Genomic DNA, 19,739 nt, shown 5'->3' with positions numbered 1-19,739 from the left:
GTTGGAGGATTTCAGCAGGCATCATCAATGTGATGGGCTCCACAAACTCGATTTCACTTAAATTCAATCAAAATGGTAATTAGCCAAGAGGATTTTATTTTTAAAACCAGCGTTTAAAGTCAAAACTATAGAAGTTGGATAAAAAAGAAAGTTACCTTCAGAATGTCATCTATAGCCTGCAAATTTTGTGATTCTTCATAAGAAGCAAAGACTGAAGGTAAACACAGCCCGTTTCTCTGGTGCTTCATGCTGGCCTATGATGTCACAACCAGCTAAGAGACTGAAAGTCAGAGACCAATTCAAAAAGGCTTTCTGATTGATCTCCTGGACTCGGGAACACAGTCCAATACATAACCAGGGAATGGAAGACAGAGGCACAAAAGGCAACATTTGGAAATGAAAATACTGGTGCCTCGAGGGAAGAACAATTGAGTATAACTGTGGAAACGACACAATGGAATTATGCTGGTAATTTCCCCCTGCTGCACATATAAATTATGCAGAGAATATTGGATTGGTAGCTTCTCAATGGTGAAAACTGCCTATTTGCTTCCAGGCCTTGGCAGAAGCGAGAGCAGTGCTGGGAGGAAGGAGAGAGCAGGTGATAAAGGAACAGGGGACGTAAAAAATTGTGTGCATTCACAGGGTACCGGGAGACTGAAAAATCTAAACATGCAAGCCGCAAGCCAGGCTTAGAAGAGATGCGCATTTCATTTAACCTGGGATTTGGGCTACCGTGTTGGCAGGTATAATAAGAAGCTTCTTAAATAATTACCAGCTTCAGATAATTGCTTGGTTCACAACAAAATTAACAACTCTTAGGTGATGTTTTCTTTGCAAGCACTAAAAGGGCTTACTTCTATCCTCTATTTTCTTTCTTTAAAACATTTTCCAGCAGTCTGTCAGATAGGCAATAATTTCAAAACAACAACAAAAAAAGATAAGGAAAGCAAAAAAAAAAAAAAAAAAGTCTTGCCCGAGGTTTCTGCTGTGTTCTTTACCTTTTTTTTTTTTTTTTACAAAAATACAATTTGATTCATGCTCTCTGATTGCTCTTCATCAGTGGAGATAAAGGTATATGCTTAATATTGATATGTAATATAAAATATCACTGTGTTATATCATACTTCGCAAAAGAGACTGTTCTTTGTTGAAAGTGATCATTTATTTAGAATCACTTCTTAAGCTACTGTTTATAAAGCAGTGTTCTGTATCAGCACTCTCCAACAGAAATATCATGAGAGCTATCAATGCGAGGCATCTGTTCGGTAGGGCAGAAGTCAGGTCAGGCCTCACTGGGCTACAAGTTAGGTGTGGGCAGGTCTTCATTCCTTCCCAGAGGCTGTAGTGGAAAATCTTTGCCCTTGCCGGAAGCTTCTAGACACCGCCAGCATTTCTTGGTTCATGGCTCCCTCTGACCTTCAGAGTCAGATATGGTAGACTAAGTCTTTCTCACATTAAATCACTCCAAACTCTTCTGTCTCCCTGTTCTACTTTTTAAGGACCCTTGTGATTACCTTGACTCCACTCAGATAATACAGAATAATCTTCCTATTTTAAGATCAACTGATTGGCAAATCTAATTCCACCTGCAACGTTAATTCACCATTGACAGTTAATGTAACCTATTTACAGATTCCAGAGACTAGGATAGGAACATCTCTTGGTGGGGCAGGGATGGGGGTCATGCGTTGTTCTGTCTACCACAGATAGTGTATACTTCACAGCATTGCTGTGAGGATTAAGAGAAGCACTATGTGAAGCACTTTGAAGAGTATGTGCTCATAATAATACTGGTAGTATTACAATGAGTAGAGGGGATGAGTACTGTCAGGAGGAGAACGAGATGGAACACTGCAGCTATCCAAGTTATGGAACTTAGGATGCATTTAGTATGAGGACCTAAGCAAGGAAAGAATAATGCTTTGGGTCCCGAGAACAAACAGATCTAGAGTATTACGTTCCATCCCGGTCATTATACTGCAAAAGGACATTTACAAATAAGAATCAACCTCAACAAGAAAGACAAGAATGATGATGCAAGCTGAAACCAACTCAAGTGGGATGCAGCATAGGTGGTGGTTAAGGTGGGGTGGGGCTGGCATCATGGGGGTGTGAGCCGTGCAGTTATACCGATACACAGCTGTACAGAGGGCCCGCGCTTGGCTGAACGCCCTGCTGTAGCCATCTTGAAATTTTGCGTAATTTCGTCTTTAAATGGGTGTTTGGTCGGTGTCCTGCTGGACAATAGAGCATGTGTGTGAGTAGAGAAGTTACACACGAGACACATGTGCGCAGTTCCTTTCTACTCCTTTCCCACGTAGCGTCATGAGGAACCATGAGCACAGAATCCTGGAGGGCCCACCCTTGTGAAAGTCCAGCCAGACTCAAAGTGCGTGAAAGGTAAACGTGGTACTTAAGTCTGCAGCTCAGAACATCTGGAGGCTGCCAGTCAAGAGGTTCCATTTGAACCAGAACTTTTTTCAAACACAGAAAGAAGGGAATGACTCTTAAGACCCATGATTGACAAAGAAACCCTCTCATATCCTTTCCTACTCATGTGCCTTGCCTTGTATTAGCCAGTCGCTTACACTGAAAATAATAGTGGGAAAGGGGAAAAGGGCAGCCCAGAGTTTCTTTTTCTTTCAGTCCTTCCTTACTCATCCCCAAGTCAAAGGGAAAGAGTGTTGGTAGAATGTGTGTATCTGTCAAGACGTGGAATAAAAACAGTTGAGTTGGTCTCATGCAACATTTCTGCTGTTCTGGCAAAAATGTATAAGCTGCGAAATATGAATTGTGTGATTTCAGTGATCTTGCCTTTGAGTTAAATGCTTTTTTATTTGCATTTAAAACTGGCATTGTACAGTTACAAAGATGAATGGTAACAGTCATGTAATCATTTACAATGTAATTTTGTCTTCCTTAGAATGACATTGTATAGTAAATTTAAAAAAAAACCACAAGTTGCAAAAGAGACCCTGGGAGGAAGGAAAACACTTTACATTTTAGTACCTTTAACAGCCGTTTTTCTTTGCTTTTTGAACAAGTGGCCCGGCATTTTCATTTTACACTGGGTTCTGCAAATTATATAGCCAGCCATGCATGATAGCACTGGAGTTAGATCGCATTTGAGAATTCCAGGTCCCCCTTCTACTAGTTATGTAACCTTAGATTAATTATTTAAACTCTTTGTGCCTTAGCTTTGCTCGTAGGGGACAGAGAGACTTGATAGGGTTTTAGCACAGAGTTTTAGTTAATCCAGGTATTGCACTTAGAATAGCATCTGTCTCACACCGCCAGGGGGTGAGTCACACAGTAACAGGATCTTTGTCTATTTTGTCCGGGCACCTAAAGCCATGCCTGATACAGGCCAGTACTGATGCATACTACCAATAAATAATTTTTGAAAGGATAAATGTACCCAACAAACAAGATCATTGGTTCCCCGAAACTAGCCATGCTACTAGTACAATTTCTATTTAATATTCTATTAAAATAGGGATTTTGGAGCCCCATCTTCCCAAGCCTCTGATTCTCTGTGTTTTGAGTACAGCCCAGAAATAGACATTTTAAAAAGCTCCGTGGGTGATTTTAATGAATTCCAGGTTTGGAGGCCATTGCACTTTTAATGTACTTCAACATACCCACCCTTTTCCTTATTCTAGTCTCGATGCCTGTGTTTCTCATTTCCTTTCTCCTTATGGTGAAATTGTAGGTATTCTTCTGGGCCAAGTTCCCTTTGTCCATGATCTAGGACAATGGAATGCATAATTCACTTTCATATTTTATTATGTTTTCTGATGTGAATACTGAATGTTTGTAAGCTACTAGAAGGCCAGGTATATACCGTGTGCATATTTCATACCCAAAGGAAACTTATATACGAAAGCACCTCACATGGTTGCTGAGTTAATTACTAAATGCTGGATTCAGTGGCCCTGGAGAAGATGCAATGGAGGGAGATTGAAGGCAAGACGCAGCAACGAAGGTGAAGACAAGTAAGCCTTCTCATTTGAAAGGGAAGCTCAGCCGCATCTTTAGAACAGAAGTTTGTAGACCTGCGGGCAGCAGACCTCATGTAAGAGTCCTGTAGGGCGTATACACGTCATGTGCTTTGGTATCACAGAATGTGTTAAAGGCATGTGACTACCACAGCTGCCTCCTTTCAGAGGAAACTTACCTTAACTATTGGGCCTGCCTGTCAAAGAGAGGTAAGATAGGAATATAGAGGGTGGGTTCATTTTGCCAAAATTCTGAAGCCTAAAATACCCATATTGGGAAAAAAAAAATCAGGAAGCAGGTCCAAAATGTATGTTTCTCTCCCATGTCATAAGAACCTTTTGTTTTATAGCAATATAGAGGTTTTGGTTTTTTTTATAATTGACTTATAGCTGTTTTACAAGGCTGTGTGTTTTAGGTGTACAGCAAAGTGGGTCAGTTATGCATAAACATATGTATTCTTTTTCTGATTCTTTTCCATTGTTGGTTATTATATTGAATATAGCTCCCTGTGCTATAGTAGGTAAAAATATAGGGTTTTAATATGACTCATCATAGGGGCATTAAGGAGCTACCATCATGATTTTACGTGAGGGATAGAAGTCCAGCTGTGCCCCAACATATGTGACGTCTCCGTGACAGATGACAAAGTGTTCTGTTATCCCAAATTATATTTCAGGATAAAGCTCCAAAACCACTACTGACACTCCAATATTTCACTTGAGATATCATTAACATGTCAGTGAGAATTAGTTAAATTAGCAGACTCTAATAAATCCCTTTGAAATTCTCCCATCTGCCATGAATGAAGCAGAGATGCAAAGGCACTGGTTGCCAGGGAAGCCGGCTTAAGCCGAGTAGCGGATCCAGAAAAGGGAACGTCCTGCAGATAAACTCTGTCCCGCTCACAGGCATGCTTGGCCGGGGACCTGTTGTAGATCTGCTAAATCAGGTTGTTTCTACTGCACCAGTCTGAATAGATTCCATTATGTAGACAAATGTGAGATATGACCGCATGTATGACCACTTGCTGCTGTTTTATCTGAGATGTTTCAACAGTAAAAAAAGAAAGAAAAAAAAAAGACGAGTAGAAGAGAGCGTAAATCCCCATTGGCCGTCCCTTGTGTGTGTGCAGGTGTGTTGACAGTGTGAAGGGTGGTCACAGAGAGGGCTTTTCTTTCGACCAGATGTCACCATTACTTAAGCAAACCAGGGACAGTACAGCACAGTCAGAGAGACAGCTTCCCAGAGAGTGAGCCGTGTCGTAAGACGCAAGGTCCCTGCAGATCTGTCCAAATTAACAAAACAAAGGAAGATCTCATAGACTCTGCCCTACACAGAACTGGGCAAACTTCCTGTAGCCCAAAAGGGAGACATGGGACTAGGAAAAATGCAAGTTCTCTAATCTGACGTACAGCTTCGGGGACCAGGTGAGGCTGTGGGTGAGCCCAGAAGGAAAAAAGAGTGCAGCCTGGCGAATGCAGAGAGTAGACTCCACTGCCCCTCCCCGACACCTGACCCCTGGCTGATAGCAAATCATCAATGTGATATTTCTGGAAAAAGAACGGCTGGTAATCAGGTCCCATGGGTGTTTCTCTGAGCTCTGCCACGCTGACCTTGGGTAGGCCGTATGACATTTGAGTGTCTCATTTTTCCTACCTGAAAATTCAGTGTAAGGATCTTGCCCTACCTGATTTACAGGGTCGATTCCGTACGTGAAAAAGGTAGAGAAAGAACTAAAGCATTATACAAATGTAAGGTCAGCTGATATAAAAGAATATGCTTATAGTTTCCGGGGTTAAGTCCTCTGGTCCCTGATTTTAAAGGACAGAAGGTACTTGGTCAGCAATATGCTAGCAACTTTCACACAGACTAAAATGGCTCCCTTTAAATTTTTTTGGTTAACTGTCCTGCTAATTCAGTCAAAACTGCTGAATCCGGAGTTGTGACCTAAAGAGTAAATCCCCATGGCTTAAAATTGGAAGGCAGGTTGACTTGTGTCATATGGTAACCGTTCTATGGCTTATGGTTATATATATTCTAACTCCCAGTAGAAATCTTGTATGTGGGAAGAATGATTTATAATGAATGTAATAAGCCCAATGTCTGGCTTTTAGTAAAAAGAAAAAAAAATGACATCTGAATGAACCATCAAGTATTTGGCGCCAAGAGAACAAATGATCACCGCCATGAATTGAAAGAGCCAGTTTAAATCTCAGACACTGGAGATGAATGACGAATCCATTAGGGGTCAGAAAGCTTAAGGCATTCGTTGTGTAATGACTGAAGTCGAAGAGTTTTACTTTTACATGAATATGTGAGGTGGCAATTGTCAGGCTTGTTAAACCTGGTTGCTTGGAGACAGCTGACTGATTGGGAGATGGTTGCTAGCTACGCCTATAATTACTGAGATTATTATTACTCTGGTAGCCCTCAGTGGGATCCTGAAAATGGTAATATGGTGTAGCATTTCACAAACTTAGGCCTATACGAACTCAATATATATCCCAGTAAAAAAGATTTATAATGTCCCTTCCTTGCCGTTTCAATGGGCTCATTTAAAGAATAATACAATTATTCGCTCTCAGCTTATAGACTTGCTTCCTTTCAATCTCATTACAAAATAGAATCAGAGGTCATTACCGAGGATGAGGGAAGGAAAACAAAACCCTTCTGAGGAAAGAATATCAGAGATTGATCCCTCTTGGGCCTCAATCTCATAATTGAGTAGATGGTGACTTAAAAAAAGTCCCAGTGTGAGAAACGCAAAGGCATTTTTATTCCACTTGTGATCCTATTAGTGAGTAATAAATAGCATGAAAACGGATTACGTTTTTATTTATTTATGCTGAAGCTAGGGCAGACTCACCGAAACCGGCGCTCTGAGGATGCAGTCTGTGTTGGTTCGAAGCGCAAGTTTAATCATATCTATTTTGTCCCTCAAACAAATGAAATCACAGCAAATAAAGACAGTACACCTGCACTGTGTTGTTATAGAGACGCTTGCCACAAATAATCTTTGTAACTTGGAGCCCCAGAAACTGGTAATTGCAGTGGAGAAGGAAGAGTACACTGTGGAAAGGAACGTCATACCAGGTGTCTGACGTTCCCTGGTTATCACAGCGTACATTTCTAGCACATTTCCCCATCTCCCACCTCATGTGGATGTGGGTGCTTCTCGAAGGATTCTTTCTCAGAAGCCAGAAGCAGTTCACAATCTCTGGCACTGCTTACGTAGATACTGATATGCAAATTGTGTATAAATACCGCTGCCCAATGCTGTATTCTTTCTTTTCTACCTTTGTTTCGTAAAGTAAATTTCCCCAGGATTTTTAAAAAACACTTTATTTATTATTGTATTATTTAACTATTTTTGTTTTGGTGAGGGAGTGGTAATTAGGTTTATTTATTTATTTTTAGAGGTGGTACTGGGGATTGAACCGAGGACCTCATGCATGCTAAGCATGTGCTCTACCACTTGAGCTATAACCCTCCCCTCCATAGGATGTTTTTAATTCCTGAAATCTTTATTTCACTCAGGACAGCCTCCAATGTGTAGTAGATTCTTGGGCTGTTGCAAGAGCCACGCATGGGACTTATTAAGGCAATGATAACGTCATTTCCTCAGTGCAGATTGTTCTGTTAAACAATATCTCATTTCTGATGCTCACCCCCGTCCCTAAATGCATTTTATATCGGCAGTGGAATTGCCAAAAAATAAATAGATCACTAAAAGGATTTTGAAGCACTCATCTGAAAGTCTACATAATTAAATACTGTGCTTCGTGTACCAGTACAAAAACCATCATTGAAAGTGATTTGGACAGCTCTAGGGATGGAGGTGAACTTACGGCTACTCCATCTCTTTTCTGCCTGATTCTGTACCTGCAGATACGAAGGACTCCCTCCAGGAACAAGGTCAGCATTTGGCAAGAAAGAGCTCCCAGGACCTCTCATATTTTATAGCTGATGTATTGGACCTTCTCCCCTTGCCCTTTGATTCCGGATCTTTTCCTGTTTTCTCCCTGAAAACTTCTTGCCCTTATTACAGTGGCTTCTTTGACTTTGTGGGTATAGTATTTGACTTTGTCTCTTGGTTATGATTTGTGGTTGTCCTCTGAAAGCCTGGGGCTGCAAAACTGCCACCTTTAAGAACTTCTGCTACCCTGGACCATAAAAATAGTGCACCTGCTAGGTTCAGCCTGGTCCCTGGACAGAAAAGACTGGACCCCTAAATTTACTGCTCCTCCTTGTGGTGGAATGAAGGCAGCAGCAAGACTGCTGGCTTGGCTAGGAGGATGCTAACTGACTAGGAAAAACAGCCACAGCAATTAAGTCTATGGCTTTATTTCCTGTCTGAACATGGAACCTGAGTAGCTGAGTCACCAGGATCAACTGTGTCTTTGTGATTAGTACACATGTAAAATAACGGTAGTTAAAATGAAATATGGGGTGAGGGTAGAAAGAAAAGAGTCCACCATGGCACCTTCTGACACCTTGTTTTCTTATAAGATGGGATTACCAGCTCCGTAAGCGGTTTGAGAGGGAGACTTTCCTCATCTACCCAGGGAACAATAAAACTAAGGGGAAAAGAAAATTCCAAAAGCACACAGGTTTTCAAGATTTCAAAAAGCAATTTTAAAATATTGAAGACATAAAGAAGACAATGTATGGTCATTATAGAAAAAGGTGATTTCCCAAAAATAAGTAATGAAAGATGTAAAAATAATCCATAATCCCAGTTTTCAAAGGATAATAGTGAACCATTTGGTGTTTATTCTTTAATTTTCTTGCTATCTAGCTACCCAAAAACCTTGATAGAATTTGAAGAAAAACCTAAGATAGTAATAACAACTTGGGAATTAACACTCCTTTATAGCACCAATTTTATCCTTTTTATATAAAAATGCCATTAATTTTTTTTTCTCTTAATAGTCCCCTGAAGCTAAGGTTTGAGTTCTCAGGTTGTAATTAATAAACTGTGTTGAGTATTTCCATATTAAATTATTACCATCAGTTAATTGGAATTCTAATTGCCAAAAAGGTGAACAATGTATTAATTGTAAATTCCAGAAGTAACTCTAATTTGATATTGCCATTTATATCAACATGACAATAGCTTTTTCTAGTACAATTGTTAGTCTGTATAATTTTCTCCTCTCCTGGGGCTGTCAGACTGTGATTCTAATGGCAATATTAATATGCCTCTGCATAACAATCAGAACTTATAATCCTGTTGAAATATTTAGGATCATGTAAGTATGCTGGGTCTGTCAACTTGATAATCACATTTTCTTGGCATGTTACACATTTTTCTCATTTTATCAATGTCTTTATTAATATACATTTTCAGCTATTAAGCTGATATAATGAACCTATTTATTATCCAAAAAAGTTATTAAATAAAAAAACTACTCTCAACATATCGCTTTTATCTTTTAACATGTCTTATAAACATTAAGTAGGTTGAATACATCCCTACTAATTAAAATTGTTCTGCATACACGAACTAAAAATTTTCACCAAGTGATACTTGTAAAATTATTTTAATTACCCAATATCTACTTTATTTGTGTTATAACTCATAAAGAGAGATTACATCTATAATAAAACTAACAAAACTAAGAACAGTTTTATTTGGGTAAAATACATTCTTTTTGGGAGGAAATGAAAATGGCACCTAGGTAAGGGAGCATATCCTGTTGTTGTCAAATAATACATTGGACATTTCTCTACCTGAAAAGTTCCTGGGATACAGATAGTGGCCACTCGTGTCTGGGTTGGAAGCCACTCTGCGCTGAGTCAGCCAGTCTCAGTGTACTCTCTTGGGAGGCGTCTCCGGCAAGTTCTCTGACACAAAACAATAACCTGGTAGCTGTGATTTCTCCATTAATATTCCATTCCTTTTCATACTGAAGGCTTTATATCATTTGCTGATGAAAATGTAATAACCCTCATCTCCATCTCTTTACACTAAAGAACTTAGTATGAGATTGTCAAATATTGGCCATTCATAACAGCTCCTATCAGAAAACTAGAGAAAGAGAAGCTCTGAATGTGTAGATCCAAACTTAGTCTTCTTTAAATTTTTCTAAGCATCAAACCCATGGTCCTTTATTTATTTAAAGCAGAATATTTCCTCCCCCATCAGTGGTGATTTAATGTTCACTTAGTGTGATATCATGATTTATAAGAAATGTATCTATTTGGTCATTCTGATGCAAAAAATATATATATATATATATATATATGTATATTCTTCATCTAAAGTTCCTGGCTCACAGTTACCAAGCCTTTGAGATTTCCTGAGCAAAAGAGCAATGGAATAATACTTGGTCTTGTCCTCAGTTCCTGAAAACTGGGGGACTGGTTGCCAGGAGAAACAGCCATGTGATTAGAGGATTGGAAGTCCAACCCCTACCCCCAGCTTTGGGGAGGGGAGGGGGACCAGCAGTTGAATCAAACGCCAGCGGCTAATGATTTAATCAGTCGTGTCTATATAATGATAATGAAGCCTCCACAAAATCCCAGAAGGACCGGCTTAGAGGGCTTCTGGGCTGGTGAACACATGGAGCTTGGAGGGAGTGATGTACCTGGAGGGGAAGGGGCAGCTCTGTGCACTTTCCCCGTGCCTTGTCCTATGTATCTCTTCATCCAACTGTTGGCTTGTATCCTTTAATATCCTTCTGTAATAAATTGGTTATCTTGTGAATAAACAGGTTTTCCTGAGTTCTGTGAGTTGTGCTAGCAAGTTAATTGAGCCCAAGGAGGCTGTCGTGAGAACCTCTGATGTGCAGTCAGTTGGTCGGCAGTACAGGTAGCACCTGGACTTGGCAGTTGGCATCCCCAGTTGGAGGGAGTGGCCAACGGAAATTCCAGTTTGCAGCTGGTTGGTACAAAGCACAAGTAACAACCTGGGCTTTTTTGACTGGCGTCTGAAGTGGAGCGTGATCTTGCAGGACTGAGCCCTTCACCTGTGGAATCTGATTCTATCTCCAGATAGATAGTGTTAGAATTGAGCTGAATTCTCAGGCACCCTGCTGGGATCAGAGAATTTCTTGTTGGTGTGGGATAGATTCCGCACACATGTTGGAGTTGGTCTGAGGACTTTATTTAGCTAGTTAAACCAAAACTAGTGTGTGAGCATCAAAAGCACATAAATGCAGAATGAACCTTGATTGCCCACGGGTCAATCTTCTGTAAGTAGAAAAAATGGATTTTAGCAAAATTATTTCCCAGTCACATAGCTCCTAATACAGGGCGTTTATGCATATGTATATATTCAAGTGTTCATTGATTTGTCATTAAATACTTTAAGGCTCCACTCTGTTCTAACCATTGCACTAGGTCCCAGAGATATAAAAGTGAAAATCTACAGTAGCTGCTCTTAGGGAACTTTCAGCTTATCCGTACCTTCCTGGCTGAACCAGGAAGGGCTTCAGAAAGGAGACACATGTTTGATCGGAGGCTCAGGACAACAGCTGCAGTCATCTAGATTGGCAAGGGGGTGGAAGGTGTGCCAAGTAGGGAGAGAGACATGCAGGAGGTTTTGGACAGAAAAAACACATTGGACCTTGAAAATCTATGTATCACTGAAAAATAACCCATTTTAGAGTGTGGGTGTGGCACTTTAATTGTTATTGACACCAGAATGGGAGCTAAATGCTGGGGTTTCTGACACCTAGTTAATAGTTGAGCTATATACATTCCTAGCACAAAGGGGTCTATATGGAAATGCAGCAGTAAAAATCTCTATGCCTAGCAACACATTTATAGCATTGTAAGGGGAAAAAATCTTGCAGTGTTAAACTAGCCTTAATTTTACTTTATGAAAGGTAGACTTCTCCTGCACCCGAGGCAAAAAAGCTTTTCACACTACAGGTATTTTCTTGATGTGTGAATTAAAATGTAATGCTAATTAATACTGCTGGGTCACAGGATTAAATATACAATTCATGCTGCCAGTTATAATACATCTACAGAGAGCAGTGAGATTAACCTCATGTTTATAGAGAAAAAAAAATGTGTCTCTGAGACTCAGAATATAGATTACATATTAAACTACCAGCAAGCTCAAAGTAGTGACAGTGTCCCTACAACATATGTGCCACTGCAGTTCAAATGATTAGGGATATTGCCGCTTCCATGCTGCTGGGGAAACTCTAATGCAATGGCCGAGAAGGGTTTGCATGAGTGATGAAAGAAGCCTTGTAGGGAACTACACTTTGATTTCAAGATGGCCGGCTTTTAGATGTCCATCAGAGTTTCAGAATTGACCTGAGCGGCAACGCTGACCTAAGCAGTTACTCTCCGAGTGGCAATTATTGTTGGGACTAAAGGAGTTTCTGGAGAATTACTGGTACTTGGGCTCTGCTGTTAATTAAAAGTGTCATTCTGTTTCAAGATGTGTTTTCAAGATGAGACAATCTCCATGTTTTTCTTCCTGATGGTTCCTAACAATAATGAACGTATAATGAGGAAACTTCTAGTCTGATAACATGCTCTGGAGAAGGGACTGAAAATGTAGCACAGCAAAATTACAGACGCAGACGTATCAGGCGTGAAAATAAATGCAAAAATGTTGCTTCTTCCTGAGGAAAGATGGGCAACCTCACAGTGAGAAAATGTAAATTTGGCTGTACGTGGTTAATAATAGACAAAATCATCACATGAGACTTAAGAAAAAAATCAAACATAGAAATACAAATATTACAGAAAGTAAAACTTATGGCAAAATATTAGATAAGACAGTTATATTCTGTGCTAACTCTAATTCACTTATAGAGTTTTTTCACCCATCTCTCTAATATTTGCACAGCAGTGCCTCGTCTGGTGTTCTCTACACCGTGGGCACTCAGATTCTGGATGGTCTCGCTATCTGACCATCATAAATATTTGCTACTAAAGAAACAGTTGATCATTTGTGGAACTGTTGGGACCTATGGCATTTTTGATGGTAGTAATAAGTCATAAGCTGGGCTGTACACAGAGCGACTGAAAAAATTCAGCTCTTTTCACAATCAGTTCTAATCCCTAAGGGCAAAGTAATCGTGAAGGACTGTTTGCTAAGGGAAGCGAAGCAGCTGTTCTGGCCACACAGTCATCTGTGCACACAGGTTGGGTTTCTCAGTTCCAGGCCTACCCTGACTATTCTTTTCGTAACTGTGTAACTTAAAAACACCTCCCAGTTTACTTAGAATTTTTATAAAGCACATGGTATGATTTGCTTTAACATGGAAATTAAAAAAAATAAACATTAACAAAACACAGGCAGCCTCTAAAAGCACTCAGGACGCACATCTGGAAGCGTACATCCCCCAGAAGATGAGTTAGCGTTTTGCGCAGGGCGCCCCACTCCTAGGCCGGAGGGTGTAAGACAGTGAATGACCCAGACCTGTGGCTGGTCCCCGGATGCTGCCGAGAACCACGGGGGCGGCAGGGTCTTGGAGAAAGCCCAGATAGACACTTGAGTTGTACTGGGAGGTGAGCACCCAGTCACACAGCTGGCAAGTGGCTTCCAAGATGCAAAACTGTGCTGTACAGTATCACACAAATGAGTAAATCCGACTTCCACTGTGATTTGTAGTCTGTCTCCGGCAGCGAGGTAACTGGGTATGAACTAAAAGAATAGACATTTTTATCAAAAGGATATTGAATAAAGGACTAGAAGTGGATGAGGAAGGAAGATAGAACACTGTCTGGACATAAACAGAAGCTTACTGCATGAAATCCAGCAAATAGTAGAATTACTAACCCTTTATGTGGATTTCCCTACAATGTCACTTAATACATTCTTTTTAAATGCTTCCCTGGAACATCAAAATATCATCTTAGTTTTCTGTGATCCAAGGCTCTACCTGGAAAGTCAAAATACACTTTCTTAATTCTATTTTGGGTTCTTACATTTTATTTAGTACTCTGATTGCTAAATGTTTGCTATTTACATAATTTTATCATGGTTAACTGCCAACGTGTGATTGATAAAATTACAGATAATTTTTCATGACAGATGATAGGATTATCCAGATGTGGGATCCATGAAGCACCAAACAATAAGCTGAAAATATCAAGTTGGCGTCATTTGGTGCATTTGTATATTTAATGGCCAGTCTATCCTGTGTTTAGAAGATTGGACCCCCTAAGTCAGAACAACCTTTTAAAATACAAACAGCTTACTGAGTGGCATTGAGCAAATTGCTTCCACTTGTTAGCCTCAGTTTCTTCATTTACACAACAGGGTTTTAATAGTTTATACCTCATAAGATGGCATGAGTTACAAGTAAGATAATTCAGACAGTGCCAAGAACACAATGCAGTGTGTACTCAGTGTTACGTTGGTCATGAATACTGATCAGTCAGCAATTTTGAAACAGCTCTGTGGTGAAAACAAACAATATGTCTCTCTCACACACACACACAAGAGCATGTACAAATCTAAAGGCAAAATTTAAACAAGGATAATGAAATGAACAACCATGTACCCATGAACTATGTTAAGAAATAAACCATTATCAACTTACCTGAGTACTTTATCTTCAAGAATGCCTGTCACCTGAGTGCTGTGCTGTTCATTCCTTTACTTTTTTGCTAATAGTTTGTTTCGTTACAAAAAGACACCTTCCTTAAGAGAAAAGTTTAATTTTGTCTGGGTTTTTTGGGTTTTTTTCCTGGTCACTCCATGCTGATTTTGCCTATATTTGAATTTATATAAATAAAATCAAATTCTCTCTGACTTAGCTATTCCACTCAAAGTCACTTCTTAGAGGTCCATTCATGTAGATATGTATTTCCCTATCTTCTGATTTGGGTTATTTTGTTTAAAACTCCACTGTCTGCCTGGTTATTGTTATTTAATATCTTAGCAGACTTTCCATATTTTTACATATAGATCTATCTTACATTTCATGAGTCCATATTATTCCATTATATGTATATGTGATAATCTGTTTAAAAGCCCCTTATTGGTGGACACTTTGTTGTTTCATTTTTATTACTATAAAAAGGTGTTACAATAAACATCTTTGTAAAAACATCTTGAAAAACTTTTGCCTGTATATTCATGGGATTGATTCTTTGAAATGGCAAATCTAGGTCAGAGAGTAAGTGCATTTGAAAAATTTAGTTGAACAGTGGAGCTTAACAAAGGCAATCTTTTGTTTTATATTTAGGCTGAATAGTGGCTTGGAGGTACTCAGTACAGCCCTGTCAGTTTCTCTCACAAGCTGTTTCAAAATTTTCGCTAAATGTAAAATTGTCCAAAAGGATGGACATGCTGTTTGTTTTTCCCAGCATGTTTCATTTATGCTATAAAACACTCCACTATGCTCACTGTGAATATCTTTTTCGTTTAGCATCAGATCCCCTCTTGCTTAATGACAATTTACTGCTTTGGTAACCTTCACTTAACTTCTCTCCATCAGAACTGCGCGCTCCAAGATTTTAGTGTGGGATGTTTCATGACCATGTGCTGCCAGTCAAGGTCAGAAATGACTCACGTGTGACACTGACAGCATTGCTCAAGTAAGTAAATACAATGTCTACAGAAATTCTAAAGGAAATGATTTTAAGGCAAGGCTTGACCCTGCTTCCTTTTGAGGGACCTGTTAACACTTTAATACTAAATCTCTCAATCTCTTAAAAATCAATTTTTCAAAAGTACCTCATTTTATATTGCCATGCGCAGTATGTTAGAAGTATGTCGATGTTTTTAGTTCTAATTAGTTAATGCTGGCCTGTTGTGTAATTTTCTGGTGTTTTTCAAAATGTTCTCTGCTCCATATAGCATAGCTTCTTGCTCATATTGTTCTAGACAGTTACAGTTATAAATATAATAAGTAGCTAAAAGTTTTGAATAAGATTTTATTTGTATATAATTTCTTTTTGCAAAAATTCAGGCCATTCTAATTTTTTAAGGTTTTTTTTTCTTGTCATTATTCTGTGACTAAAATATATGAAATAATTGTGAGTTTCGACATACTTGATTCATCTTTCTGGTAAGCATGCCAGTCATCTTAGAAAAGAAACTAAAGCCTGGAACATGTTTTGTTACTACACACATGTAAATATTTTATGTACTTTCCTAGGCAATAAAACCACTTTCATAACAGCCAAAAGTTTTAATCTTATTTCGTGGACTTTTTTTTTTCTTTTCTGTCTATTCTCTCATGTTATCTCTTAGAGTCCTAGCAAAGCCCAGATAATTATAACAAATATTAGCCTGTTCATAACGAGTGTCTCATATATCGACTCTGAAAAAAAAATCTCAAAAGAACTCTTATGTTTAACTTATGTTTCTGTATGAGGTTAGGAGTAGCAAGAATTTTCAGAATTTCTCTTTCAGTTTTTCTGTGCTTCTGTAGCCATCCTAACCCCTCAAGTGGCTGAAAACAACCAGCACTTTCTTTGTTGGGTTTTTGCGAGTGGGAAGTAATTAGGTTTATTTATTTATTTTACTGGAGGGACTGGGGATTGAACCCCGGACCTTGTGCATGTTAAGCACATGCTCTACCACCAAGCTATTCCCTTCCCGTGTTAACCAGCACTTTCTTATCTCTTCTGATTCTGTGGGTTGATTGAGCTCAGATGGATGGTTTGGTTTGCGGCTGGCGCTGGGTGCTCCGTACGCAGGAGCACCTTGGTTTTCTTCCTCTTGTTATTTTCCTGTGACTTAGGCATCTTGCAGTTGCTGACGGGGTGCCCCAAAGCAGCAAGTGGAAGCTTCCCATCCTCTTCAGGCCTAGGCTTGGATGTCCCTAAACACTACTTCCATTGCGTCCTACTTGGTGGAGCAAGTTTTGCAAGTTTTGAGGCCAGCCCAGAGTCAAGGGGAGGGAGCCCAACCCACACCACTTATGTCAGGCGTGGCGGGCTCACACAGGAAGGGGAGGGGCTGTTGGAAGCTACCGCTGGAAACTAGCTATCATCACCTGTTTACTGAACTCTAGGTCTAAGGTAAAAGGACTTGGTGGACAGAAGGATGCACAAATAATGCATTGTAAACTCCCTAAGGATTTTTGAACCTAGTGGCCTGTAAGATGAAACAAAGTCATCTGGATAGAAAATTGAAAAAAGCATAAATCTGTTAGGAAGAAAATATTTCTTTAGAATACCTAATCTCCAGAGGAGGTTTTTTTGTTGTTGTTTTTTGGGGGGAGGGTTGAAGAATAAACTTTTTGGTCTTAACCTATTGTTTTAGTCAGTTTAAGCTGTAACAGGAATACGATAGAGTGGGTGGGTGGCTTAAACAATAAACATTTCTTTCTCATAGTTCTGGAGGCTGCAGAGTCCAAGATCAAGGCGTTGGGAGATTCAGCCTCTGGTAAGGGCCTGTTTTGGTTCATTGATGTCGGTTTTCTTGCTGTGTACTCAAAAAGCGGAAGGAGCAAGGGAGCTCTTTGGAGTCTCTCTTCTAAGGGCACCAGTCCCATTCAAGGAGGCTCCCCCCTCATGACCTAAGCATTTTCCAAAGACCCTCACCTCTAAATACCATGACATTGGAGATTAGGTTTCAACATATGAATTTTGAGGGGACACAAACATTCAGCCTGTAGTACCTAATTCATTATTTTACAACTTTCCTGAGAAAACATATATTTGAGTTTTAATTTGTTAAAAATTCTATGATCTCAAGTTTTTTTGGTTGTACACAATTATGTAAGTATTGCTGCATTGTTTTATAAAATTAAGTAGATGATTTGAGACTTTGATTTCAAACTTCTAGTTTATTAATTTAAGCCAATTAAGAAAGCCAGAGATCCTAGGCAAAGTTAGAATTTAGTTAAGAACTCATAATAAAATATCAATAGAAGAATAAATTATACATTAGTGAGTACTTTCAGGAGAGAGGAGACGATAAAATCTGTTAAAGAGTGTTCAAACTTTTGGTTCACTTTCATTCAAATGGGAAGAAATTTGTCTAAGGCTTTCCCTATACCCATAGGAGTGAAATCTTTACCTTCCAAATTGATCCACAGACTCAGAGAAACCCCAGTCTAAAATCTGGTAGTTTTCTCAGCAGGGGAAGGTGGGTGGAAAGTGGGTAGCAAATGAACAAGTTGATTCTAGACTTCAAATGTGAAAGCAGAGGACCAAAATTAACCAAGATAACTTTGAAAAAATTAAGTCGTAGGATAAACACCACCTTATTCAAAGTGTATTATAAGGTAACCATGACCATGTGGTATTGCCATTAAAACAGAAAAATAGACCAGTGGAAAAGAATAGAGAGCTCAGAAATACATTCCTTTTTGTTCAGTCTTGTACGAATGAATCATTACATACAAAAATGCAAAGTCGATTTGGTGGAGAAAAGTTAATTTTCAATAAATGGTGCTGATAATTAAATAACCATGTGCAAAAAACTCATATTTGAACCATCATGCACAAGAATTCACTCAAAATGGGTCATAGACTGAAACGTAAAACCTAAAACTTCAAAACTTCAAAACGAAAACAAAGGAGAAAATGGTAATTCTGGGTTAGACAACTATTTCTTACGTATGACACTAATAGCACAATCTATCAAAGAAAAAAAATGATAAATTGGACTTCATCAAATCAAACAGTTTTGCTTTTGAAATCATTGTTATGCGAACGAAAAAAACAAACATCAGATTTGGAGAAAATATTTGTAAAGCATATATCTGACAAATGACCTAAATCTGTAATATGTATAGGGATTTCAAAACTCAATAATAAAAAATAATACAATTTTTAAAAAGTGAAAACTTTGAACAGACACGTCAAAGAAAACACTTGGCTGGCAAATAAGCCCATGAATAGAATAATTCATTAGAATAAATGCAGATTAAAAACATGAGATCCCACTAACGTATCTGTTTGAATAACTACAATCTAAATGACTCCTTATGAATTAGAAAGAATTCTGGAAATTTTGAAGTATCTGCTGATATGGTCTGCAACTTGTCTAAAGAAGGTCACCTTGTAAGCTTTTACCCCAAAGCCTATTTTTTTAAGCGTCAGTAATTTCATGATACCTAGCATGATCCTTTTTTGGAGCTTGATACACAATACCATCCTATAACGTTTAGCAGATCCTTCAGACAAACACCAGAGAGAAGCAAATACATTTTATAATAAGACTAAAAACTGACTTAATTTATTATGGCAACCTAGGATTGAGGAGGGTAGAATCTCTATTGGGGTACAATATATAATTATTTCATAACAGTTTGATCAATATATCTCCTGAGCATAAGAACATATTAAAACAAGGGCATTGACAAATCTCCAAAAATCTCCAAGGCCTTCTCATTAAATATACAAACTTAATCTTGAGAAGTCTGACTTTGCTTTGACAATTCTATGAAGCTAATTAAGCAATGTGGAGAAAAAAGAAGCTTAATTATTTCTAGCCTTACTCTTTTTAAAACAAATCATTGTGACTGTTTCTATGACTGCTGTGGGAAATATCAAAAATAGCTTGAGGAGTGAAAGCTTTCCTAAAATGTTGCTTTATCTTTTTCTGTGATTTAATCTTGGAAACCAAAATCTAAAGGCACTGTCAGAGTTGACTTGATTTCTTGACTAAGCCAAGTTCATGAATGCGGGAAAAATACTACTTAATTAATGATTAGAGTGTAGTAAATTTTAAAATTAAAGACAGCAGAAAGAAGCACGATTGTAAGAAGCTTTATCTCCTATATAAGTAAGGAAGGGTTTATGTTTAATTAACCAAGAACGTAATAAAATCAGCAAGAAGCAGCAAAGTTTATTCGATT

At 38.7% G+C, this 19,739-nt stretch overlaps 1 long non-coding RNA gene across 1 annotated transcript in view; it reads left to right on the top strand.

Moving 5' to 3' along the window:
- Positions 1-15,513, top strand: part of LOC140689005 (uncharacterized) — a 182,713-nt gene extending 167,200 nt beyond the window's left edge. Inside the window, exon 5 of the long non-coding RNA XR_012063859.1 lies at positions 15,420-15,513. This is a non-coding gene — a long non-coding RNA (uncharacterized lncRNA). The remainder of the gene's footprint in view (positions 1-15,419) is intronic.
- The last annotated feature ends 4,226 nt before the right edge of the window (positions 15,514-19,739 follow it).

Source organism: Vicugna pacos, chromosome 24, assembly GCF_048564905.1.
Source record: "Vicugna pacos chromosome 24, VicPac4, whole genome shotgun sequence".
NCBI classification, from domain to species: Eukaryota; Metazoa; Chordata; class Mammalia; order Artiodactyla; family Camelidae; genus Vicugna; species Vicugna pacos.
This window is presented reverse-complemented; position numbering and strand designations above follow the sequence as displayed.